This window comes from Talpa occidentalis, unplaced genomic scaffold (genome assembly GCF_014898055.3).
Source record: "Talpa occidentalis isolate TD23 unplaced genomic scaffold, MPIMG_talOcc4v2.1 talOcc4.6, whole genome shotgun sequence".
Lineage (NCBI taxonomy): Eukaryota > Metazoa > Chordata > Mammalia > Eulipotyphla > Talpidae > Talpa > Talpa occidentalis.
The window spans coordinates 79,371,687-79,397,574 of NW_023604972.1; the positions used below are offsets into that span (position 1 = coordinate 79,371,687).

General features: G+C 36.6%; 1 protein-coding gene across 4 annotated transcripts in view; it reads left to right on the forward strand.

Annotated features, from left to right (window-relative positions):
- RAB3C (RAB3C, member RAS oncogene family) overlaps nucleotides 1-25,888 on the forward strand; it is a 300,766-nt gene that overhangs the window by 40,737 nt on the left and 234,141 nt on the right. Inside the window, exon 2 of one of the 4 annotated variants that reach the window (XM_054688407.1) lies at nucleotides 9,641-9,753. The exons of 2 other annotated variants lie outside the window; for them this stretch is intronic. The gene's annotated coding sequence lies outside the window, so the exon portion shown is untranslated. Of the gene's footprint in view, nucleotides 1-9,640; nucleotides 9,754-11,384; nucleotides 11,462-25,888 lie in introns of those variants that run through there. One more of the 4 variants, XM_054688408.1, reaches the window with a different exon arrangement.

Genomic DNA, 25,888 nt, shown 5'->3' on the forward strand with positions numbered 1-25,888 from the left:
TTCACCTTTATTTTGCATTGTTTTTTAAATAAAACTGTTCTCTTGGAATGGTTTTAGGAGCTCATTGAATTTCATAGCAATCCTTGTCTAAATGAATGAAACACTATGACTGTTATTATTGTTGTTTAAAGTTTAAGTTTAGATTATTACCACTTGACCCATGAAACACCTTTATGCAGGTCTTCGTCCTTCAATACTATCTCATTTTTTGGCAATAATTGAACATATCCTGATATTTTTCTTCCCTAAGACATGAAATCTATTAGTTTCTAATAACAGCCCTTGCTTTTAATTGAGAACAATTTTATGATAAGAAATTTGGGTGCTAGGCTTGTACAAGAATGTTGGTGGTGGGCAAAATATTTCCTTCTGTATTTGAAACATTTTTATTAGTAACAGAGGCAGAATGTATGTGCATAATATATATGTATGTCTGCTGCACATATACCATGTACACATACATACACATATGTTACACACACAGAGGAGTTCACATTGATTTTTCTAATTTAAATATAAGAAGTTTCATTAATCATTAAGGCTTTCTTCTATGTGATCAAGAGGACATTTTAATGTTCTCACCTTGATGCCACATTATCAGAGAAGAAAATGCTTAGTTAATGATAATTCAGTATCTAATCCTGTCTCCACTAAATGATTAAATCTGACTTTGATCCTACTAGCAATTTCTCTTTTGAAGCCCAAAATATCAGTTAAATAATGTGTTTTGCTAGTCTGTTTTCCACCTTTAATTCATGGCTTCATGACTATGCCATCCATGCAGTTACACAGGACCTCAGGCTTAGAAAGACCCTACACTTGGTTTAATGTTCTGCCAGTGCCACTTAAGTTTTTAATCATATTTGAAGAAGGGACTCAGTATTTTTATTTTACACTAGGCCTTATAAATTATATACCCAGCCCATGATGAATTAGATTAGCATTTAAGGCCCTGGTTTCCTATCTTTTTATTCATTCAAATTAAGGGGCAAATTTGTAGCATGTGCCCTTCCAATACCAAAGTATAGTAATTCTAAGAGATTGACCATTTCCCACATGTGTGTGAAATACTATACAGAATGCCTCAACATAGAGGCAAATCAACCTACAATTAATCCTCAAAATATTTGACTGATCACCAAAGTTGCAGGGAGTATTAAGGTTACAGATTTCTGCGTGCTCCCCAAACTGAATTTAAGCCTTTTGGAATGGAACAGAGAAATCTGCATTTTTATAAACTTGTAGGCCTCTTTTTAAATTAGTTAGGCATAAGTGTAGGCTGCTGAAATTTATGATGTGAGCTTAATTCCTGTTGAGTACTAATCTGATGTGGTGTCTGCCTCTTTCTACTCCATCTGCCAGGTACCCTCCCCCTCCAGGTGCATGTGAGACCTCTTACTTCTTAGAATGATGCTAGGCTGACACATTCAGGAAAACATGGGCAGAAAAAGTCCTTTTTAATTTCTAATTTTATCACTCTTCCTCTCGTTTGCCCATTTCCTGTGGTAACTATATATATAGAATCAACTTATTTTCCTTTCTCTTTTCTGAAGCTGATCTAAATTATGGCTGTTACTTTCTTCTGCTCAGCCTTGCCACTTTTTCAGGAGAGTTCAGAAGATAGAAATAAAGCAAAAGCAGAGGTACCATCTTAACAGAGACACTTGGGAAATTTCTAGTGCTGCCCTGACATTTATTCTGCATAATCATTGTACAAGGGGTGAATTATTACTCCTCTGTACTCCCCTTGAGGTACATAGTCTAGGATTTATGAATTTTCCAAGGAACCAGCATCTGAGAAAAACCATAGGGGAAATATTGATGTTAAAGTGTACAAAATAAAACTGCAAAAAAACAAAATTAGGAATTAAATGTATATTACATTTACTTAATTGCTACTATTAATAATCAGAAAATTTTTACTATATTTGGAAATAATTTGTAGGTTAGCTCTTCCTTGCTTTGCTTGAATTCCCAAGAATATATGATTGCTGAGCATTATAGTAAAATGTTAATTAAATGCATTATTGTTTCCAAAACAAAATGATAAAATTCATTTCATTTTTTTAAATGGAAAAAAAAAAAGTTAAGGGACACGGAGAACAACTTAAAGAAGCCCATCAGCCAAAAATGGGACAGTTTGAACAATAATAAATAATAATAGATTATAACCTAAAGCATAAAATAAATATCCATAAGTCCCCACTATATAAACAGCAATTGAATACATTTTTAAAATATAGTTAATGTGGAATGTGGGTAATTTTTAAATGTTTAGAGTGATCTGGGGATACAAGGACACTAGAAGTTCACTAAAGTCTTAAGACATTTCAGTTGGCTAAATTACCATTTACTTCACATCAGTACTTTAATAAAAGTTTGCAAAGTCAAGATTATAGTTGATCTAGTAAACAATTACCATAATTTGCTATGATGTAGTAGTAGTCTTGCAAAGGAAGGGAGGAAGGAAGGGAGGAAAAGAAAGAAAATCAAGCAACTGAAGGGCACCCAGAAACTCCATCCCTGAAGTGATCTGGTCATCTGTGCTCACAAAGGCAAAACAGACTCATAGTCTGAAAGAACTTTAATAGAATTGGTGTGCATAGAGAGAGAAGAGAAGAAAGATATCTCTAATAGTTTTCCATTAAAATTCCCCAGATTTTACCCAACTACCCAACGCATCTGGAGAAATCCCAGCTAAACAGGTTTGGCCGGAAGTGGGGCTAATGAGGCCTGAAAGCTTGCTATAAGTCTAAGTCACCTGTTAGCAGGAAATCACAGAAAGGGATTGAAAGGGGCCAGACAAATCTGGGAGAAAAGGATCAAAATCAGACTACAAATCAAGATAATGAATGCCACCCTCACCCTCCCTTCTGTTTTTCACCCATGTGTCTCTTTTAAGTGTCTCTACATGCCTTTCCTCCGTGTGTCTCCTTTCCAACAAGAGCAGAGTACAAGCTGAGCGGCAGAAGCAAGAGGTTTTTCCCAATGCTCCCTTCTGTGTTATCGAGCTTTACCTGGCCACTGAGCTATGCCTTTGGTTTCCAGTAGCACACTGGAACCTATAGCCTAAGTCTACTACAAATAACTGAGCACAAGGATCAAGGTACCTCCCCTAGCAGACAGACAGATAGACAGACACAACTGCTCTGCCCCTTTCCCACCAAGGGAGCCCACTCAGTGCTAGAGAACTCTGATGCTCTGTGAAATTAACTTTGCAACTTATTTATATAGTAGAAAAATTAAGCCTTTGAGGGAAGGCCATGTGGTGGGAGAAAATTGTATTTATCTGTCTGATAGAGGACATTTATAGAGAATATGAACAGAAGTCTTACAGCTCAATAAGAAGACAAAAATCCCACTGAGAAATGACAAAAATTTGTTATTAGTTTGCCTTTATCTGATCCTTTGTTTTGTTTCTCTATGTTCCACATGTAAGTAACACCATTGGGTATTTGTCTTTCTCCTCTTGACTTATTTTGCTTAGCATTTTCCCCTCCAATTCCATCCATGTTGTTGCAGATGGCAAGAGTTTATCTTTTTTGATAGCCAAGAAGCATGCCATTGTGGGTATATATCACATCTTCCTGATTCATTCGTCTGTTTTTGGGCACCAAGTTGGTTTCTAGTTTCCATAGTTTTGCTATTGTAAGTAGTGGTTCAAGGAACATAGGAGTGCATATTACCTTTTGAATAAGTGACTTTGTATTCTTTGAGTAAGTGCTTAGCAGTGGAATTGCTGGGGGATCTGAAAGATCCATTTTTAATCTTTTGAGAAACCTCTATATTGTTTTTCATGGAAACTGAACTCTTCTACTTTCCCACCAGTACAAGCTGATTTCCTCCCCCCCCAACCCCCACATCCTTGACAATATGAGAGCAGAGGGGGAGTGTTCAGTGGTGGATGTGTTGTGGTAACAGCATTTGAAGAGGGAGATCCTGTATGTCTAAAACACAAACAACATTGTAAACCAGTGTTACCTCAATTTAAAAAAATAGGGAGATCATGTACTTCTAAAACAGCATTGTAAATCAATGTTACCTCAATTTAAAAAAATGTCAACCAAGCCTCAGTATGTAATCATTTTTAAAAATCAAACTCTTCTATCTTAAAAGAAATGGCAAAAGTTGTAAAGAACCACTTCACAAAGGCCTCATGAATGCTAAGTGAACACATGACAATTTCTTAACATTAATTGCATCTGGCTAAATGCAAATTCAAATAACGAGTTACTGGGCCTCCTTGGTGGCTCAGGTGGTTGAGTGCAGCTCTGTGAAGCTGTCCACAGCCTCTGCAGTGCCGGTTTGGAGATACCCACATGGTGAGCAGATCTGTCTTGTCTTGCCCGCTGCTCCCCTCAGCAATGTATTTCAGTCAGTCTGCCTGTTCTGCTCCCCGCTCTGTCTCTGGTGAATCCTCTCACCCTCTTGCACATCTGGACTGTACCCCAGTTCTTGTATTTATAAATAAATAATCTTTAAAAAAAATCAACTAACAAGTTACCACTACACACTTAGTAGAATGGAGACAATGAAAGGTCTCCATAACAGTGTTGGGAGACAGCAGTGCCCAGAATTTTCAGACTTTGCAAGAATGCAAAATGGTGCAGCTACTTTTGAAAATTATTTGATTGTTTCTTATAAAGTTTAACATCTATTTAAAGACTCAGCAACCTTACTCCTAGGTATTTACTGAGGACAAATGAAAATATGTTTATACATATACTTAATTGTGAATATCTATAGACATTTTATTCAGAGAATCCAAAAATTACAATGTTCCTCAGCTTCCATAATAGTGGTTTGTAGTACATTCATTCAATGGGATATCATTGAGCAATAAGAGAGAACAAACCATCAGTTCATCCAACAATGTGGAATAAATCCCAAATGCATTATGCTAAGTTAAAAAATGCATATTTGTTTTTCATATTTCACAAGTAACTTTCTGGAAATGGCAAAGTGATAAAGACAGAAGTCAAATCAGTGCTTAAAAGGATCTGTTATGTCTCAGTGTATCTGATCCCACCCAGTATGATGATGTACAGAAAAGGAGCTGGCACATGATAAATGCCTAACAAGTATTTATTTCTCTTAAGATCTTCTTTAAAAGACCTTTTTTTTTTTTTTTAAATTGGAAACTGCTTCTGGATTTTATGGGCCTTAGTCTGACTAATAGAATTAAGTGAAAAGTACAGTGCCATTTACTCCTCCTCCAGGTTTGTTCTGTTTTTCCTTTTCCCACTGTAGATTTTACCCCAAGAAATTGAAACAGTGATTATAGTTCTGTTATTACTTTTTTTATTAGTAAAAACCTAACTCATTTCAGGTAGTTATATATTGCCCAATTGTTTACCTTTGGAAAACAGGACAGAACATCTGACCTCTAAATATTTATTTACTTCTCTTTTATCAAACTTTTTTAAAAAAAATTACTCATGCATACAAGAACTGGGGTACTGGCCAGATGTGCAGGAGGGTGAGAGGATTCGCCAGAGACAAAGTAGGGAAGAGAACAGGCAGATTGACTGAAATACACTGCTGAGGGAAGCAATGGGTGAGACAGGAGAGGTCTGCTGCGCCATGTGGGCATCTCCCTGGCCAGCTGGGATCAAACCCATGCTGTAGAGGATATGGACAGCTGCACAGCACTGCATTCAACCGCCTGTGCCACCTGGGAGGCCCTATTTATTTATTTCTTTAAGAGGAGATGACCTCAAAGGTAAATAGTAATGTCCAGGCATTGTCTTTGCTATAGAATTGGAGTTTCAAAAATTGGAATGTACTCTGAATGTTGTTTAAAAGTCAGATACTTCTTCCAGAATAAAATATCACAAAATGGTATTTTAGCGCACAACTTAGGCTTTTAAAGACCATGAACTCATTACTTAATGTGTTCAGTAGAATATGTAGCACTAGCTGATTCAGTGTGTGTTTTCTTTTAAAAAACTAAGATACTGTGACTTAGTAAGAATATTCTTTCAAATTACGTAGATTTTTACATCTATCTGTATAGTATTTAATTTTTTTTAATTCTTACCACTAGTTTTAGATGAACACATTTACATGGATATCACAAAGTGAGCTGACAGATTATGTGATAATGGATTTTTACTTATCACATTGCAGAATATTTTCTTTTTACACTTCAGACACTAAGAGAGAAGTAAGAGTGCCAAAGCCTTAGGAGACAGTTTTCTAACAGCAATTTTTTAAATCTTCACATGTAAGTATTCCCCATTAGCATCTTCTCAGAATGGAATTGTTAATACATACATTAAGCACTCACACTTTTCTACTTTCTGTTTTTTCCCTTAAAACTAGAAATGTTTTCTATTGAGACAGATTCTTCAAATTCTCTGCATTTCTAAGTGAGAGTGACATCATTTCATTATGGAAGTTGCTATTTTTTCCTCTGGGAATTTTAATTCCCCCACCATATGTCTTAATAATTTTGTAGCACAGTATTTGTTGTCCCTTCTTTCTATTTGCTGCATTCTCTGCTTCTCCGAGCTAACTTTATTTTGATTACTATTTCATATTTCCTACCTAAAAAATTACGTTCACTAAGGATTGAAAACAGTGAAAGTGTGTTGTTTGCAACAATCCCCAAATGTCTTAGATAAAATGAAGCAAGGAGTTTCATATTCAGCATATTTTCTTCCTTTTCTGCAAACTGCATCTTTTCCTTCTCCATTTCTCAGTGTCTGTTGCGTAACTTTTTCACCTTTAACTTTAAGATCCAAATGCCAACTTTCTCTGTATGAATTAATGTATTTTCTTGCAATCAAGAGAAAGAATCTCCAATAGAAAAGAACTCGGGCCATCAGTTGTGGAATTTGAGCACCACTAGCAACTTGATAGGAAGTCAATAAGGAAGGAAGTGAAAGAATGGAAAAAGGAAATGGGATTTTTGGTTTTGTTGTCTCGATTAAAATGCATAGATTATTAACTGTATCTCCAATATTCATTGGAGAACAGATTGAGGTCTTCACTTTAATGAAAATGTGGTAAGAACAAACCATTTAAATATTTAATGTAAAATCCCACAATTGAATTTATATCATATAAAAATAAACCTTGCAAAAAGTTTTTTAGTCTGTGCTATTATCCTGATTTGTTTCTTGTCACAAAATAAATTTTATACATGATTATTTCTCCTTCCACCATCTGTTTCGTGTTACCTACTCCATCCCATTTACTACAGGATTCCATAAGAAGAGAAGAGCATGTGTCTTCTCCCAAGTGCCTATTCTTAAACATGTTGTTTTTCATCACCTTTTAAGTTCCTGTCTCCCACTAAAAAGTCACACAGATTCTTTTTGGTACAATAAGATAATTTTAGTGATTAAGAGCATGAGCTTTGAAGTCATATACATCTAGATTTAAGTGCTAGCCTGTTATTTCACCTTGCTAAGCCTGCTTTTTCATTCATATATAAAGCAGAGTTAGTAATACTCTACTTGCACAGTTGTAAATGGTGCTGTAACAGTTAGGAACATCTCTAAAATATACTTGAAAACATAGAATTATGTGGAACAAAATGCTAAAGAATTATGCAGATAAAATACACTTTGGGTTCTTCATAATTTCTTTCAATTCTCCCTATAGTGTGTCATTCTATGATGTCAGCTTCCTGAGGGAAAACCAGTGTCTAGTTGTTTTCGAAACACCAAACTCACCCTTCTTACCTTTATGACTTTTCTATTTTCACTCAACAATTCTGGAATTCACAGAGAGTTAAGGATCAAAGAGTGGAAGTGAGAGTTGTGAGTGCCAGGGAGGTTGAGAACACAAGGTGGTTTAAACAACATTGGCTATTTGTTGAAATTATTTTAGTCCTGGAAGCTAAGTGATGCATTTTTAGAGTTCATTATATAAATTTCTCTTCTTTTGTATAGTCTTGGGGTTTTCCATTACATGTTCTATATACATGTGTATAACTGTGTATGTGCATACATGTTAATGCATATATGTATGTGTATATCATTGTATACAGTGATTCCCTGCTTTTTGAAAGTTCATGTTATGCCACTTAGCTCTCCCAGAAGACCTATGTTAAAACCTGTTTTCCCTAACCAAAAGGAGTCCATAGAGAATTTTCTGTTTTATGATAAAAGGTGAAAAGCAAAACTAGTGTTCAGGTTTTGTTTGTAGCACACCCCAGAGAGCAAAAGTGGCACCCCCCACCAACTTCCATCCCTAGTAACTACTTTAGTCAGGCTATGCATTATCATAGCACTCCTATTTTTACTAATATGTTAGTGTTATTTTAGGAGTCATGTGTTATTTTTAATTTATTTTTTACATTTATTTATTTTTAAGATTTATTTATGTATACAAGAACTGGGGTACAGGCCAGAGGTGTGGGGGATGAGAAGATTCACAAGAGACAGAGTGGGGAACAGAACAGGCGGATTGACCAAAGTACACTTCTGAGAGGAGCAGCGGGTGAGTCAAGAGAAGTCTGCTGCGCCATGTGGGTTGCTCCCTGGCCAGCCGGGGATCAAACTCATGCTGCAGTGGCTGCGGATAGCTTCATAGGTTGCATCTTAACCCTTTGCACCACCAGGGAGGCCCCCCTTCACCTCCATTTTCTATTTTTTCTGAAACTACTCTAAATCAGATATGAAATTGCTTGGATGCAGACTTTACCTTTTCCTTCATAAATTAATCCACTGGCTTTTAGATAGCATAATGGGTTTTCCTTGCCTCGCTTCTCTGAGTCACCCATAGTAGTTTCTTAACCTTCCTTGCTTATATTCCTCCATAGAATGGACTACGGATGTGCCTATTCATAGGATTGTTGTGAAGATTAAAAGAGCTAATACATTTAGCACAGTCACACAGAGTAAGCACTTAAAATGCTAGCAGTGATTTTTGGAAATAGTATAGTATAAGCAGTTAAAGGTATGGACTCTATAGACTTAACTGGGTTTTAATCCTGGCTCATTAAATGACTTTGGGTAAATTGTTTAATCTCTGTAAACCTCAGCTAAAAAGGAGCATCATAGTATTTCCTACATGATAACAACTTAGAACAGTTACTGGCCATTTTGAAAAGTTCTTTGACTTTGTCTTACAAATCTGAGTATGACTTTTGTATTTTGCCAATTATATTTTTAATTTGTAAGACTTCTTTCGTGTTCTCTGGTAGTTCCTTTTTATAGCATTCTGTTCATGGTCTATGGATATAATACCTTCTCATATTTCTCTGAAGTCATTAATCTGACATACTGTTCCCAGAATAATCTTAATTTCTTTCATAGTAATTCTCAAGCTTTATTTATTTTCACTTTTCATGTTCATTTAGAGCACTTTCCTAAAAGACCTGGTGAATATTTGTTGGTAATTGCATTTCATCACCAGGTCATGTGAAGCCTATCTCCTAGGGATCCGTGACCTGGAATGGTATAATCACTTAGTAGGGGTCCCCAAACTCTTGGATTCATTGAGCTTTGCTTTGGCATGATAATGTGAACACGGGCAGTTCTTGTTTTTGTTTTTCAGGAAGAAATCATCACATCTCCCATCCAGCATGAATGCCTGTGTTCTCACTAGCAGGACTGATGGGGTAGGGAGGTCAATTATTCTGTATTCAGATTTTCTGTTAACCCCGCATTTTTCATTCCTTCATCAGGACTTGAGTTGGAAACGTTGCCAAGACTCTTCTGTACAGATTGTCAGCCTTTTTGGCAGCAGCACACATAGCATGAATCCTAGGCCAAGGCTTCCTCCCGCGGGGCCTCGGAGGTCAGTATCCTCCTTATTTTTCTGCCTTCTAGAAATCTATTAAAATCTCTTTCCAAATTAAACCTCTTTCTCATTCTAACTGCTGTTATGGGTTAATATTTTTTAAATTTCTTTCCTACTAATTTAATGGAGATTTAAAGTGGAGAAGAGATACAGTTGTCTAGTGGGCCATCTTCAATGATGACTCTTGGGAGGTACATTTTAAAACATTCCATGGTTTATGTCAGTCTCATTTTGATGCGATTTCATTTTTATTAGTTAACCCCACATATTATCAGATATAAAGTATGATATGTGAAGAGGAATATTTCAATGTCAAGATACTTGTCCAGCATTTGTAAACACAGTGACTCCTCCCTGCCCTTGATAGCTGGAGTGCATGCCTTCCAGGGAGCACTCCCTTATTGACTTCACACATTATGCAGTTTATAATATCCCAGGGTTCCAAGACCTTATAATTTGGGGAATATTGATAAATGCACATTCAGTTGCGAACTGACATTCCTCCTTTCCTTTCTCAAAATCCTATCTAGTCTAGGGCCTCCCTGGTGGTGCAGCAGTTGAGCGCTGGGTTGCGAAGCTGCCCGCAGCCTCTGCAACGCTGGTTCTATCCCCGGCCACCGGGCGAGGGTCCCACATGACGCACAGACCTCTCCTGCCACCCAGTGCTCCCCTCAGCAGTGTACTTTGTCAGTCTGCCTGCTCTTCTCTGCTCTCCGCTCTGCCTCTGGTGAATTCTCTCACCCTCCCGCACTTCTGACTGTACCCAGTGCTTGTATAAATAAATATAATAAAATCTTTAAAAAAAAAACATCCTATCTAGTCTCTTATCCTGGTGACATGGACTGGATAACAAAGAACTTTCTTAAGGCACCATTCCATTCCATGTAGTCAGTAATAGAACTTCTCTAAGAAACTTGATATTTCTTTATTCTTTTATTGAAAAAGAATGCTTTGGAGAGTTTTGTGTGTGTGATGCATAGGAGCTAAGGATAAGATAGATGTGATTCTTCTTATCACATAGCTTTGTTCCATAGGTTTCTCATTATTCCAGGCCCCTCTAGCTCTTAGCAGTTTTTCTGATTTCAGCATCAATCAGCAGCATACACTTCCAGTCCCATTTGCTATTCTGAAGGGAAAATGGAACCAGTGAGACTCACACCGAGGAAAGGCTGGATGCAGTTTGGTGCACTCAGCAAAGGTTGCATTGTACACTCTCTGCTGTTTTCTTGGTGCTCTCTGAGCATGGCGGTCTTGATGAGCAGTAAGAAGAGTGTGTAACCAATCTACTTAAAAGCTTTTCTTATACCTACTCAGCATTTTAATTTGGACCTGAGAGGAAGGCACGATTACATTCCCTGAAGCAGTGTGCAGTGTGCATTGACTATCTCTCTTACTTTTATCAGGGGACTTCTTATGGTATTAACTCAGGAACAAATACAAATAAATTCAAGAAGTACTAATGTCGCTATTTCTCTATTACAGACTCCACCCACCCTTTAGTCTCTCCAAAACTTCCTATCATATAAAAGAGTGCACCTTTAGAACTGTCACGTTTTAAATTCTGAGCATAAAACTCTTCAGATGACATAGCAGTTGTTTCTTTTCTTCTTCATGAGGCTAACAGCCACTAGAGGCCCTCCAAGTCCAGAATTCAACAATGGAAGTGGAATGCTAAACAGCCCTCTGCAGCATCTTCAGCCCAGAGGTAACTGTGGGTATGATTAATCACTTTGAAAGCACATATTTGCCAGTCATGTCCACAACTGGCATATTAAACACCTGCAATCTGTTACATAGTCTCTACAGGCTTCTTTTCTGAATAGTACTGTCTAAAACCAATAATCATTTCTGGGTTCATCTGTTCATTTTTTATTCCTTTCTATAATTTTTTTAAATATTCTTTTGTTTCAAAGCAAACACTCACGACTTACATCTCTTGTGAGGGAGTTCACAAACCAGCAAAGATCATTCCGTTTCCCCAGATGAAAATACTCATTGTTATTCAGCAGAGGATCCAAAGAAGATGCTTCCTTCCATCCCATGAATAGTAATGCTGAGCATTTGATTCACTGAGTCAGATGGGCAATTGAGCTTGAGAGGCCTGGTTTATGCCTCTGTGGTCTTTCTTCCCAGTTAGGTGGGTATCCAGAGATCTAGTTATGGAATAGTCCAGGACAGAGCTTAAAAGTATGTCTGGTTATCCACATAGGCTGCAATAGCAGAAAAAGACAGTTTTATTGCTGCAGGAGGCCTTGATGCCCCAGCCAGATAAGACACTGGCAAGCAGCGAAGCCCAAAGGGCCTCACACCGTGGGGCCGAAGCCAAAGGGCCTCACACCGTAGGGCTGAAGATTCCTTGTGCCTCACACCGTGAGGTTGAAGATGTAACATTCCTTCACTTTCTGTTCTTGGTCATAAATAAGAAAAAATTTCCCAAAAAAGTACATTAGGCACTATATTATATGCATCAGTATATTGCAAATAAACGGCATGGAAAATTAGAAACTAATTATTAAACAATTTGGCCTACTTGACAATGGAAGACAACTTATTGAATATGCCTGACAAGCATTACAATACAATAATCATAGCAGGTCCTTCTATTTTGTTTTCTCTTGAAGTTTCTTGGGAAAGTTTTTAATATGAAGCTATTTGAGTTAAGGAATTTCTAGGTAGAAAAAGTTCTGATAGCTGAACTGCAGCTGGTCTCTGGCTGAAGGTCATGTGAATAGAATAGTCCTTTGATGCTTAGGCTTTAGCTGATAGGGATGCACTGGCGGTTATTCACTGTTTTAAATAATTGTCTGAATGAAAAAATAAGTAGCTTTAATGTTAGGTTTGGTTTATTATCTGTTAACCTTGAAAGCTGCCGTCTAGCTGAGACCTGTAGGGGCCAGTAGTCTATGGGAAACATAATATACTAATTGTTTATGCTTTACACATCGGCAGAAGATACTAGCACCTCACCAAGTGTCAGTGTCTCCTCATTCTACCTCATCCCCTTCCCCTCAGCCCTTAAGTTTTCAGTTCTTTCGTTTTCGCCTAGGCCGTCTCATCCTTTCAGGAACCCCTGACAAGACGTTTTGCTGGAGGCTGGTCCCCGGCATTTTATATTATATATGTGTGATCCTTCCAACTTGCTGAACATGTTAATACTGACAAAACTATGGACCACAGGAACATCTTCAACTCAAGTCTTTCAGGTTAGGAATAAGGAATATTTACCACCTCACCATTGATTGTGCATAATGACCATTCATTCTTCTCTAGAATTCATCCAATCTCCAGCATGACCCACTACAGACAGATTTCTCAGCTGGTAGTCAACTTCCTCTTCAACCCATCTTTATCATAACATATTATTCTCCTTAAATCAACACATGATTACATTACTCCTCTGCCCCAAGCGTATTGGTGACTCTTTATTAGCATTTGGATAAGTCCAGTCTTCTTTATCACCTTATTCAAGTTTCCTCATTGTATTTTCCTCTGTTTTCTGATGTGTTTTTCACTTTTCCCCTTTCCCCCATAACTTTTTTGTCCAAAAGCTCACCTTTTCTGCTTGAAATTCTTAACAGATTTCCTCAGTAAAGGTTCAAGTCAGTTATAGAAAAAGAAAGTTCAGTGTTCACTACCTTCTTTCAGTCACTGTAAGAGTGTGAGTGAACCTGAGACAAGAGGGAAAATGTCTGTAACTTTGGGAGTGATTCCATTTTAAGAGCCCCAGAATATGATGAACTGGGAACTTGGGCTGCGATGTTCAGGGAAGGTTATTTGTCCTTTGAGAGATATCCTAGCATCTCAGTATGCTCAGAATTATTTCACTTTGTCTTATCACAATGAAATTGAGTGGTAGAGTAAGCAACTTTTAATACTGGACAATTTTACCATTAGTAGTTTATTTTAAGTTCCCTACAATGACATGCAGTTATAGGTGTGTCAAGAAAAAAGAAGATGGTAAATAACTGCTCCTTTACTGCTAGAGATATTGATTCAGTAATGAATCACATTGTTCGTGTTGTGTTTCAAGTTTGTCCAACTGTCTATGTCACTAGAAAGAATAATCAGTTCAAAGCTCTTCAAGAGGAGAGGTTTATTCATTTATTTATTTATTTGGGGGGGATTATTTTCAGTCTGTTTCATAGCAAAATATTAAGAGTCTCTTCTTAAGCAAATGGTCTTTTAACTTCATCATGGGCAAAGAATTTGGAAGTTCTTGGTTCAATTCCTTTTTTTGAAACTTCTACTTCTGGTATGATGCTTTCTGAGTTCAAAGGAAAGCTAACTATGTTTTGTATAGAATTGTACAAAGTGGATTTATATTGATTTTAGCAATTTCAGCTTCCCAAATCTTAAAGAAAATCACTTGCACATTACCTTTGACGAGCTGCTGCCTGTGATTATTCCTTGCACCTTGGTACCTCAGACCATTGCCTACTTGCTTCTTACTATATGTTTCTTTATTTTTATTTTCGAAGTCAAGGACTTAAATAGGCTATTTTAAACATGAAATAGCCTGATTTTAACAGGACATAGCAGTTTGTCTTGTCACCGCCCTTGATGCTCACATTTAATGACCACTGAAAAGAACCTGAGGACAAAATTTATAATGATTAACTCTGGCTGCTGCTTTTGTGAGGTAGTAGATGGTGTTGCTGGGAAACTAAATGGAAGAGAACTAGAGAAAACCAAAACTTTTACATTAGCAAATTTAACATGGATTTAATGTGGAGGGAATATTTGTTTCAAGGGCTTGATTCTTTCTAGCTTGATTTAACTTAGTTGATTGTGATACAAGGGATCTGCATTCTCATTTTTAATAATCATAGTGATTCTTAGTGATATTTTATGTGGTCATTTATATTTGGTATCTAAGTTGATATCTAAGAAACTTAGAGATCCCTGCAGGGAAAATACGTGTATGTGTGCACATCTGCACACATATACATGCACAAGGAATGTGTGAATTAAAGCATTTTCCAGAAAACAGAGCCATAACTTGATAAGATATGAGCTTTAAACATTGCCTGCCCATATGAAAAGCCCTCATTACTAAACCTGGGATGCACTTATAAATCCAAAGAAGCCCCGAGGTGGACAAATAATTTATGTAAAAATTCTGTGTTTGCCTGCATAAAGATTACTATGATTCACTACTTTTTCAGTCTTGATAATTCAAATTTTTATTACTTAGTGAGAATCGCTGTGAATTTACCTATTGATTAGTGAAAATCATAGCTTTCATAGATTAGTTTACATTACAGTCAAATTGCAGTGCATTATTTCAAAAACTTTCTACTTACCTGATACATATACCTTTCCGTAGCCCCTTCATTAGAACACATGTAGAGCCCACTTAAAAAGAGTTAAAATAATAACTTTGTGTTATATATTTTAGCACAATAACAAAGAAGTAATTTTTAAAATCACTTGGAGTGTGCTGAATAAAAGACAAGCAAACACCTCATCCCTTACCACCAGATGTTGGGATTTTATTGCTATTGTGTGCATGGTCTACATGTTTATTAAATGGTCTATAGATGATTCTGATGCAGATGATTCCTTTCTCTGCCACGCCTTCTCTGCCATGCCTGTACCCTGATGTCATATCAAGGGTACAGGCATTGTGTGGTCACATTACTGTCTGTTTCAATTCATTCACTTGCTTTCTATACTGGACCATCACCATCAGCAATTGTTTTATCTTCTTAAAATGAAAAAGGCTCCATTGTGCTTAATGGTCAGGATTCAGTATTATGTTTAATACTATGCCGGGAAATATCTTCATCTTTAGAAGTCTGTAGTGCCAGGATGAGCCAGAGCAGGATCTGTATGACTCAAGCAAAGCAGGGTAAAGGAGAATCCTGGAGCCCTCGGTGGCTTTCTCAGGCTTTTATTGAGTTTTTACATGTAGTGCAGCAACCAGGTACAAGGCAGGCAGGGGTGCTGGGGGGCCAGGAGGCTGGTAGGCCTCCCAGCCCCTGACCAACCTTTCCGCTTTACTAGGCTCTCTGGTGTTCTCTCTCCTTTTCTCTCTCCTGTTCTCTCTCCTGCCTCTGCTTCTCTTGGCAAATATATCAATACTGCAGCCATGACCCACAGAAGTAACACAACTTATAACAATGTAACAAATGCAGGTACCTGCTACTAGTGGTGGTTGGTGGGTGGGGGGTTGCACAGAAAAGCCTGAAAATCATTTACCCTACAAAGACTAACACAGAGAAGGATATGTCTTGATTTCTGGTACCATAACTGGGTCTATAGTTTATAAAACATGTGGTTCCACAAATATGAAATGCTTCTTGCTTGGTGGTAGAAAGTGGAAATCCCAGCAGCAGAACCTCATTTTCATTTTGAGGGAATAAGATAAGGGGACCATATTAAAATGAGAATATTTTCAAGTAGGGGGTCTGATATGGGATTGCCTTTCCTTTCTAAGTGGGCCATTTAATGAAAGGAAATTTAGATGAGGAATTGGTAGAGAGAACTTGAAAATCCTGGGCATCTTCAGGAACTCCCAATCGAGAGGACGCCTATGTAAGGGGATGGGTGAGAGTGCTGAAAACCAACTCTCTTCATTATTTTTCACTATTCACTATTCTCCACTATTTACTTCACTATTTTTCTATAATAGTTCTGCTTTAATGTGCGCGTGTGTATATGTGTGTACATGCATGCTTGTAAAATACGCACAGCAGAGTGGAGGAAATATCACTTAAAATTTCAACAGTTTTTTTTTTTTTTAACATTAGACAGTTGTCATTTAAATAGCAACACTCCTTTAGTTCCAAAAATTTTTAAATGGTCTAGAGAGAATTTGTTTAATCAAATACTAAAAAGTACTATAAAATTATAAAACTAAAGTACCATAGAATTAGCATAGGAATATACAGAGACATAAAGGAGGCAAAGTCACGAACATATTCAAGTATATGCACATTTATGTTTATATATGTTTATGTATATTTTATTTACACACATATATAATTTATATATATAAAATTTAGTGGATGACCAAGATGACATAAAATCATGAGCCATTAAAATTAGTTTAGAAATATACTTATTTCTGTAGCAAAAAGAAAAAGGTTTTCCTTAACTCTGAGAGTTTTCGACTGCATCTCAAAATAAAACTTGCAAATAAAATGGAGGAGAAAAATTCAGCATATTGTTGAATTTTCACATGTACATGGGAGCCTTCACACAGGGACCTGAATACCTACAGTGACCCGAGTAAGCAACTTTCACACCCTTAGCCAAGGAAACCACACATTTGTAAAGAAAGAATTGACAATGCAAAGGGGCTTGAGCTAGGTGAAGAAGTAACTAGGAAGGTAAGAGTTAGCTTAACAAAGTTTCTTTGCACAGATTTCTTGGTCCCTAAGCTACCTGCCTCTGGTGTCAATAACATCTTCCTTCCATTTGGCACAGGGAGGGTATCATCAGCTTGGGAGATTGTTGACCTCTTTCAGGGAAAAGGGGCAGGAGGACTAGGGGAGTCAGAGTGACTTTCCAGCTTCTGCTGTTTTCTCATACTCCTTTAGCTTATGATATTCCATTTGTCAAGATACCATATATAGGGTAGCATACCCTGGACCCCATTATTGGCATAGAAAATTTTAATGTGAAGTTCTTGTTTTGCACATAGAAAAGATAGATAATTCTGTGGGGGCAAAAAAGTAAAAACAGACTTTTTCCAGATAGTGGTAATTTAGGTAAATTTTTATTTTCTCCTTTTTATTTGAAGTTTTAAAATTTAAATTATACTCATGTAACTTGTATAAAAATGCTCTCATTTTAAAAGACTAAATAAATACATCTCAGTGATAATTTATTCTATTATTTTATAATTACTGCAGGGTTTGCAGGAACTTAGACTGCTTACAAAATAGAAGCCAAGGAATATAGAGCCACAACCAAAAAGTAGAACAGGTCCCTAAAATCTCACTTGAGTGAAGTAAATTGTATAGTTATAGAATCATACACATAAAGAGATTAACTCCCTGCCGAGTGGACACAGTATTTGAAAGTTATAAAACTTTTATTGAGGCATGAAGAACTTTTAGCTAAATTGGAAGAACTTATCAATATTTCAGAATCAAAAAGGTCAGAATAAAAAGAAAAGAAAATTATTTTTTGCCGATAGTACTCTTTGCCCTTTACCAGAGACAAACAACCAGCAAAGATTGAAAATGTGCACAGAATAACGTTGAGAGTGGTGGCAAGGTGTTCACAGGAGTGACATGACCCAGGCGCCCACCCAGGATATTTACCAGAAAGCCTGTACTTTCATTGCTAAGGAACTGTGTAAATCAGATAAATGCCACATTTATAATTCTCACAAGCACAGCTTTTATACCAGCTAGGTCAATTCAATTATCTCAGAGCAGAGATGACGAGAAAAGTGCGTGAGAACATAAAAAACAGTTTTCCCTTGGCAAAAACAGGTAAAGTGATACAGAAGCTCACATGACCACCTACCATGTGACCTCATTATTTTACAGCTGAATAGAGCTTCTAAGCACTATCCCTCAATGGAAACCCTCAGCCCAAATCCACCTTCCCAATACTACAGGTCCACTGTCCTCATGGAACAGATCAAACTTTTCATTAAGTTTTGTTGATTCTACATCTTTATACAAAGTAAAGATCCTTTCATGTGTAAAAATGATGCCAAATAATAATAGCCAACATTTACTAAGAATTTATAGTCTGTCTGGCACTATTCTACTTATTTAATGCTCATAGCCTAACATGGTAAGTATATGGTTATCATTTCCATTTTCTGTAGAAGGAAACACAAAGAGAGATTAGGTAATTTGATCAATATAACACAGCTAATAAGTGGCAGAAGTAGAATACAAACAAAGCCTTCTCTTTTAATGATCACAATGTGATTTGAGAAAAAAAATGATAGTATAAGCTTATTGCTACTTATAAGGCTCCAAACACAAAATAGAAGCAAGTAAGTATGCTCAAATCTGACCAAATAGAGTGGTACTTCACCTACTTGAGAGGGGCAGTAGAAATGAGCAGAAAGAGAAAACACTAAAGGATTGAAGAAGAATAAAAAGAGGAATCTTGAGTAATTGAAAGTAGGGTCTACAATGGATAAATAAACATGATATATCCATATGATGGAATACTACTCATCAAGAAAAAAGGAACAAAAAGACATAGCAAATTGATTGACTTTCAAGGGCATTATGCCAGGTGATAGAACCAGATGGAAAAGATTTGAAATCTTTTAAATTTATATAACATTCTATATGATTTAATATATACAACATTCTGGAAAAGGTAAAAAACCTCAATGATAGAAAACTGATGATATTGCTCACCAGGATTTGATGGGAAGAAAGTTGAATATAAGTGTGTATGGTGGAGATTTGGGATTATTAATGAACTACTATAAGTATGTGTTAGAACTCTCAGAAGTGCACACTAAAATGGGTGAATTTTACTGTATCTAAATTACATTACTTTAATTTAAAGAAATTATAAAGCCCACAACACTCAATACAACTTCAAAATCTACCTTTGAAAAAACCCTACTTGGTTAATTTCACTCTTTTGGAGAAGTCTGCATTGAGCAGTTAGTGAGCATGGACTGAGCAGGCACACTGATAACAATGTGTAGCCCCAACCTTGGAGAGTTCCAGACCTGTTCCATTTATTGTTGTTAGGAAATTCTCTGAAGAAACCTGAGCAGCCAAAAATAGCACAAAGCATGCAATATTTTTTCCTTTCAGATGTACCCCCCAAAGCCTAGATTTTAACATGTATAAAATATAGATATATTGCTTGTGTATGTAGCACAAAGTTGACTACATCAGATCCACCCATGGGAGCCCTTAACTGAACAAAATAGTTCATGCATCCATTAATTTCACAATATTTATTATGTGCCTGTCCTATACTTGGTACTAAGCTGTGGCAGTTAGTTTTATTTCTCAATCAAACATGAATTTAGGTGTTACTGTAAAGGCATTTTGTAGATACAATTAATTACATAATTGGTTGACTTTAGATAAGAGAAATTATCTTAAATAATTTGAGTGTGGACAAGGTTCAATCAGTTGAAAGACCTTAGGAGCAGAGCTGAGGCTTGCCTGATGAAGAGATTCTGCTTGTCAACACTTTCAATTCACATCTAAGTGTCCAATTGCCCTTTCTAAAGGCCAGTCCTACAGATATCAGACTTGCCTGATCAGACCCCCATAGTTATATAGATCCATTTCTTGCAAAAGAAAAAAAAAAATCTTGAGATATATATGTATGTATTTATGTGTATATGTCCTGCTGGTTCTGTGATTCTGGCTGAACCCTGACTAATCCACAGGAAAGAGGGATATGAAAGAAACATTTTGTATGTCCCAATTTTAAGGTTTAGTGGAGATGTTGTGAGGGTAATCATGTGATTATAATATAATTTTATGATGGTAGAAGTACAGGGAATGGGATGAATAAGGAAATCTTCCTAGGGGATAGAAAGTTTGTTTGGAGAATTCAAAAACAAACTATGAATTAAGGCAGTAAAGTGCATATGGTTAATGTGTGTTTTGCAGGGAGGATGGTGATAAATTATTGTGAGCAGAGGATATGGTTTGTGTAAAAATCTGGGAGGCAAGAGGAACATGACACAATGGAAAAATAAAAGAGAGTCGATGGAAAAATGAAAGTAAATCCATGCATAGTGAGGAAGTGAGATTGGAAAATTGGGAAGAAAAGAAAAGCTACATCATGAAAGCCTTGTCAGTCATGTTAAATTGCTGGGCACTGGGAAACCTGTAGAGGGTTTTAAGTATAGAGAACAGTTGATCCTTTGGATTTCAGGAAGGGTTCAGGACACAGTATGCAGGATGGATTGGGAGAAAATGGAGGCTTAGGAGTAGAAGAAATAATTCAAGTGACTGATGATGGTCAGCTACTCTGGATGGAAGCATTGGGAAATGGAGAGAAGGATTTGATTGGAGAGCTCTCTAAATAGCAGAAAGGACACTGTGTTGATTGTAGTTGAGGAATTATAGAGATTTAAAAGTCAACGACAAGATGAAGTTTCTCATCTCAGCAACTAGGTGAATAGTGTAATTGTTCACAAAGATTGGAACACAGAGCAATGAGCAAGTGTAGGGCAGGGAAGGACACTTTAGATCTACTAAAGGGACAGACAGATGGAGATATTTGTTGGTCAGTCTCAAGGTCTAAAGGTCAGGAAAGTCCTGGGCTCAAAGCATGGATCTTAGGAAGCAACATTTGGAAATTGAAGCTGTGAGTATGAATAAGATGCCTGGGAAGAAAATAAAGTGACAGAAGAAAAGAAACCAAGATATAATCTGGAGCAACCCTGCTGTATCTAATGGGAGAAGAGGAAAGCCTTCAAAAGAGCAGGCATTAGTTTTTAAAACAAATTAAAAGCATGACTTACAGCATGATCTTCTGTAGGATAGTTTTTCTCCACAAGTCACGTGTAGATGTGAAAAACAGTTGGGATCCAAAGATATCAATATGTTTTTCACTTGTAGATATGCTCCCTTTGTGTAGTCGTAAGGTCTGGCTAGCATGTGCTTTATAGGTTGAAACAAGTTTTCACTCATATACATCCTTTCTTTCAACCCTAAAAAAGTCCTATGAGTTGGCTATTAACAGAATTTATATCTTACAGACAAGGACACAGTCTTAATTCAATAATTTGTCCAAATTTATTCCAGTCCATCCCACTGTGCTGACCATCAGTTCCAGCAGTATAACCCTTTACCAGGACATAACACTCAAAAACAGTTCTGCACTAGGTTGAACTATATTGCAGACAGGAAAATAAAGACTCACAAAAAAGCAAAGTCTAGTCAATATTTTTCAATTTGAAAATGGAGTAGCTAAACTTGCATTCAGATATTTTGATGCTATAGAATCAGCTTGATAACCTCCTGATTTGCAGTAAATAGCTACTTAGTAAATCTTTATGATTCATGACTTCAGTGATATTTCTGTTGCTTTTTTAAATATTGGTTTGTCTGAGTATGAGATTGGTTCTCAGACTATCTATAGTGGGCATTGTGATTTTTCTAGGAATCCACTATCTTTTTGCCATAAAGCAGATTTTTCCTTTTGAAAACAAAATAATAAGTATTGATCCCAATGATTACTTTCTGCTTTATTTTCAGACTCTCCTGGTGCCATAAAGTAAAATCTGAAGGTATTGTTTTAAAACCTATCAGTTTATATAAATACCAGTTTTCTCACCAGGATTATAGCCACCAGTTATAAGAGAATTAATAAGAAACAACAATGTTATAATAAATGGTTAATGCAACAATACCAAAAGACCCTTGCGATGTATTCTGTAAAAGTTTATGAATCATTATAGGAAGAACCCAGCTATAAATGTTTCCTAAACTGACCCTCACCCTAGAAGTACATAACATAATTAAAAATAGCACCTAAAGAGTTGCCTTAATACCTTGACCTGATCAACATGCAAGTGATTGATAAATGGTAGATACTCCCATAGTATAGGGAACATTCTTCTTATTAACTTATTAATGATGACAAGCAGATTTCTGTTTCAGTTGGGCAGGACCACCCTGCTGCAAGGTGAATCATCCTGGTTAAAAATCTATGATGAGTATTATTATTCTTTTCATGCAAATAAATTCAATTATTTTGGAAGAGTTCCAGCATCATTGAAAATTTTATGTAGATGTAGGATTAGATATAGGAGACTAATGTTACTAAAGAAAGGGCCTCAAGACCTTGGTGGATGTTTATGCTCATGTTATTGAGTGACTTATTTTCAGTGGTAACATTTATTTCTACAAGAGTGGAACTGCTCAGTTTCCATAGCAACTCAAGTGCTGGAGTGATGACCCAGGAAATGCCCCTGTATTTCTGCAGATGGTTGTTACCCTGCATAAATCATTGCTGTTTTTACAAAACTGACTTCCATTTGTTTGAGATGCATCTAGGCAGTTTATGTTACCTTTGTTTTTGTACCTCATCTATAAAGTAAGAATTGTTACAATTGTGCTTATCATAGTTGCTACAAAGATACCATGGATCATCACTTTGTAACTTTTTTCTTCAAAAGTTTTATGATACCATCTTTCACTTTGAAAGGATTTAAATCAAAGTTGCAAAATTATAAAAGGGAAATTTTTTTGTATAGAATAAGCATGCATAATATTAAAATGGGACACATGGGCTCTCTGTATACTATAAGCCTACAGAATCTCAGGAAATATTAACTGTATAAATACATATACATATATTCTAAAAATCATATTCCACATGTTTCTATTTTCATTTTCTTTTTCATTGACAATTTTCAGTCCTCAAAATTTACATTGCAAAAGTAAGGCTAAAAATTTCTAGGGAGACTCTGTGAGATCTGATATCTAAATATAGCCCTAATGAGAAAAATTGGTAATTTGTGTACTAGCTTGGGAGTAATTTTTTTTAATTAAGAAGCTCAGAATTTTTTTTTAGTTATAAAACTAAAGTTACCTCTTTAATGTTGTATAAAATTACCCAAGAACTTCAAGAACTATCATGCACACCTGTTCTCATCATAAAAGGGTGCAAGTAATTATTCATGTGACAGGCTGTGGCATGGTGTATCAGCATATAGCTCTAGGGTCTCACCACCTGATTTTGCTTATAGAAAAGCAAACTTTCAACTTCCCATGCTTCAGTTGATTTCCTCATCTATAAACAAGAATCATCATAATATCTACCTTTTGGAGTTTGAGTGAGGAAAAAATGATAAAATGAAATGTGCAGAAAGCTTATATACTCTTCGGAAAAGCCAGCTATTAAATGCTCGAGTCGACTTCTGCCTGTAAAGAATGACGTAGGCTTGCCTTTGTCTCTTGTGTGCCACAATGAGACAACAGATAGGCTGCAATCTAAACTGCAATCATTCACAAGCAAAACTCATGGGGGGTAAAATTTTTTCTTGTGTATCAGTATCCCTGCTGTTCCAGAAAATCATTTGAGCTGCATGCGTTAATCTTAAAATCATTTTGTAGATTCCAAGCTAATGAAAGAGTGGCTGGCACTCTCCTGGCTTTGAGTATTAGACTGGAGAGTACTTATGACATTACATATTTCATCTACCTCATTTCCTGAAGATGAAAATCAATTCCTCAAAATATTGCATAATTTTTATTTTTGTTCTGTCACCCACCAACCCCTTTTCTGCAGGCAAAAACAAGGAACCCAGAAAAGAAATAATAGAGTAAATTGAGCTGAAATTCAGTGCACTTGGGTTTCATTCACATAGTACTGAGGTATTTGTGTGTGAATGCCACATTTCAACCGAATATCTCCTCCAAGGGATGAAAGTAATTCTTTCCAAGTTATTTCTGAGATTTAAGAACAACAAACCAACAGTCACAAAAACACTTCCTATGAAACATCTGAAGGGAAAACTCTCTGCCTGGGAGTTCTTATGGTTCTGTTACAAGGCATAACAGGTGAATTTGAGAGAACAAATTTGTGGTATGCTAAAAGCAACATAAATGGATGGAGCCTATGAATTCTCAGGCTGGGCTGGCTACTATTTACAGGCTGAGTGCTCTTCTACTGAGACATAATGTTCCATTAGTCAAAGGTTGAAAAAGTGAGATCAGAAATTACATTCTGCAGCACTAACAACCTTAGCCAAGGTTTACAGGCATAGCACCGTGCAGAGAAGAAGCTTATAAATGTTTGTTTTCCATTTCCCAGTAGGGTAGGATCAATTCTTCCCAGTTTGCCTGGGCTTTCCTGGTTTTAGCACTAGAAATCCTCTATCCTGAGATGACCTAAGTCCTGAGCAAACTGAAATGGTTGGTCACCCTTCGTCCCACACCAAGGTAGTCCTACCTCTAGTTATACCTGCAATGCAATTTTCAGGCTTCCAAAAATTTGTTTACCAGGAAAGCACCTTCATCAGCTTGAAATACAGCATTTGAGAAAATAAAAATTAGACTCGTATGCATAAAATAGCTTAAAATCATTGGGAGAACAAAAGTTGAATTGATTGGCTGGAGATTGGGTCAGGAGCACAGGAGTGAAGACTTGGCAGGTGATCACAGGGCAAACTGCACACGAGAATGGAATGCAGAGTTGGTTGATGTGAAGGCTCTTGTCCGTATGGGGGCAGGTAGTCAGACCTTTCTGATGTGGGACTGCCTCATGGACAAAGGCTGCATCCGGGGTGCTATTTTCCTTACCTGGGAGATATAATTACTTGGGAAAAATAGGTTAGTCTTATTATTATAGCAAAGGGATCACACATTATCTAATTTAACTACCCAGTCTGGAAAACCGATTTGGTTAACAGACTCATCAGAAAAAGTACAAGCCTATTTTGGGCATGGGTTTCAATTTGGGGGGCTGTTTTCAATACTTCAACTCTTATACACTGTTTCTCAACCAGAAAAGAAGAGGTAACTAAAACCATTGGATCAAATATCTTTCTGGAGATTTTTACTTCTGATCTAATTTGCGGTATTCCATGTTTTTTGAGCAAATGTCCAGTCAAATTATGAGATAGCATATAACCTTTCAAGTCCAAAATAGTAGTTTTTGAAATGTGATGTATTTACAAAGATTTCTGGTCTTAAAGTCATGTAAATTGTAAGTTGGTACTGGCTCTGTTACTAATTAGTGTGATGTTAGTTGAATCATTTACCCATCCTTGACTCTTGATTTCTTTGTCTGCAGACAAAGGTCTCCTAGTTTATATCCCTTATTCTGCCTTTGCAATTACTTCTCTTCAGAATATCCTTGAACTGATTACTCTCTCCTATAAATCTTTAGAGCAGTCACTAATGATAAGAGTGAGAAGACAGCTAATCTCAATCTGCCTTGTGTTATCTCTGCCATTAAAGCCTGTTTTCTGCTGTACCCTGCCTATATATCTAGTCTCTTGAACTAGTTTGGAGCCTCCTTGAAGATGAGGATGGTGTCTTTGGCTCTCCATTTTAAATTATAGGATGTAAGCCTAAAAATAATTAAATAAAAATTGATACACGTAAAAATTGAGTATATTAATAAAATGCAACATTCTTTGACAATAGTCTCTTTTCTAGTACTTGTCAGAGCTTGTATTTCTAGTACTTGCATAGCATTGGATGCTCTGTGGAGC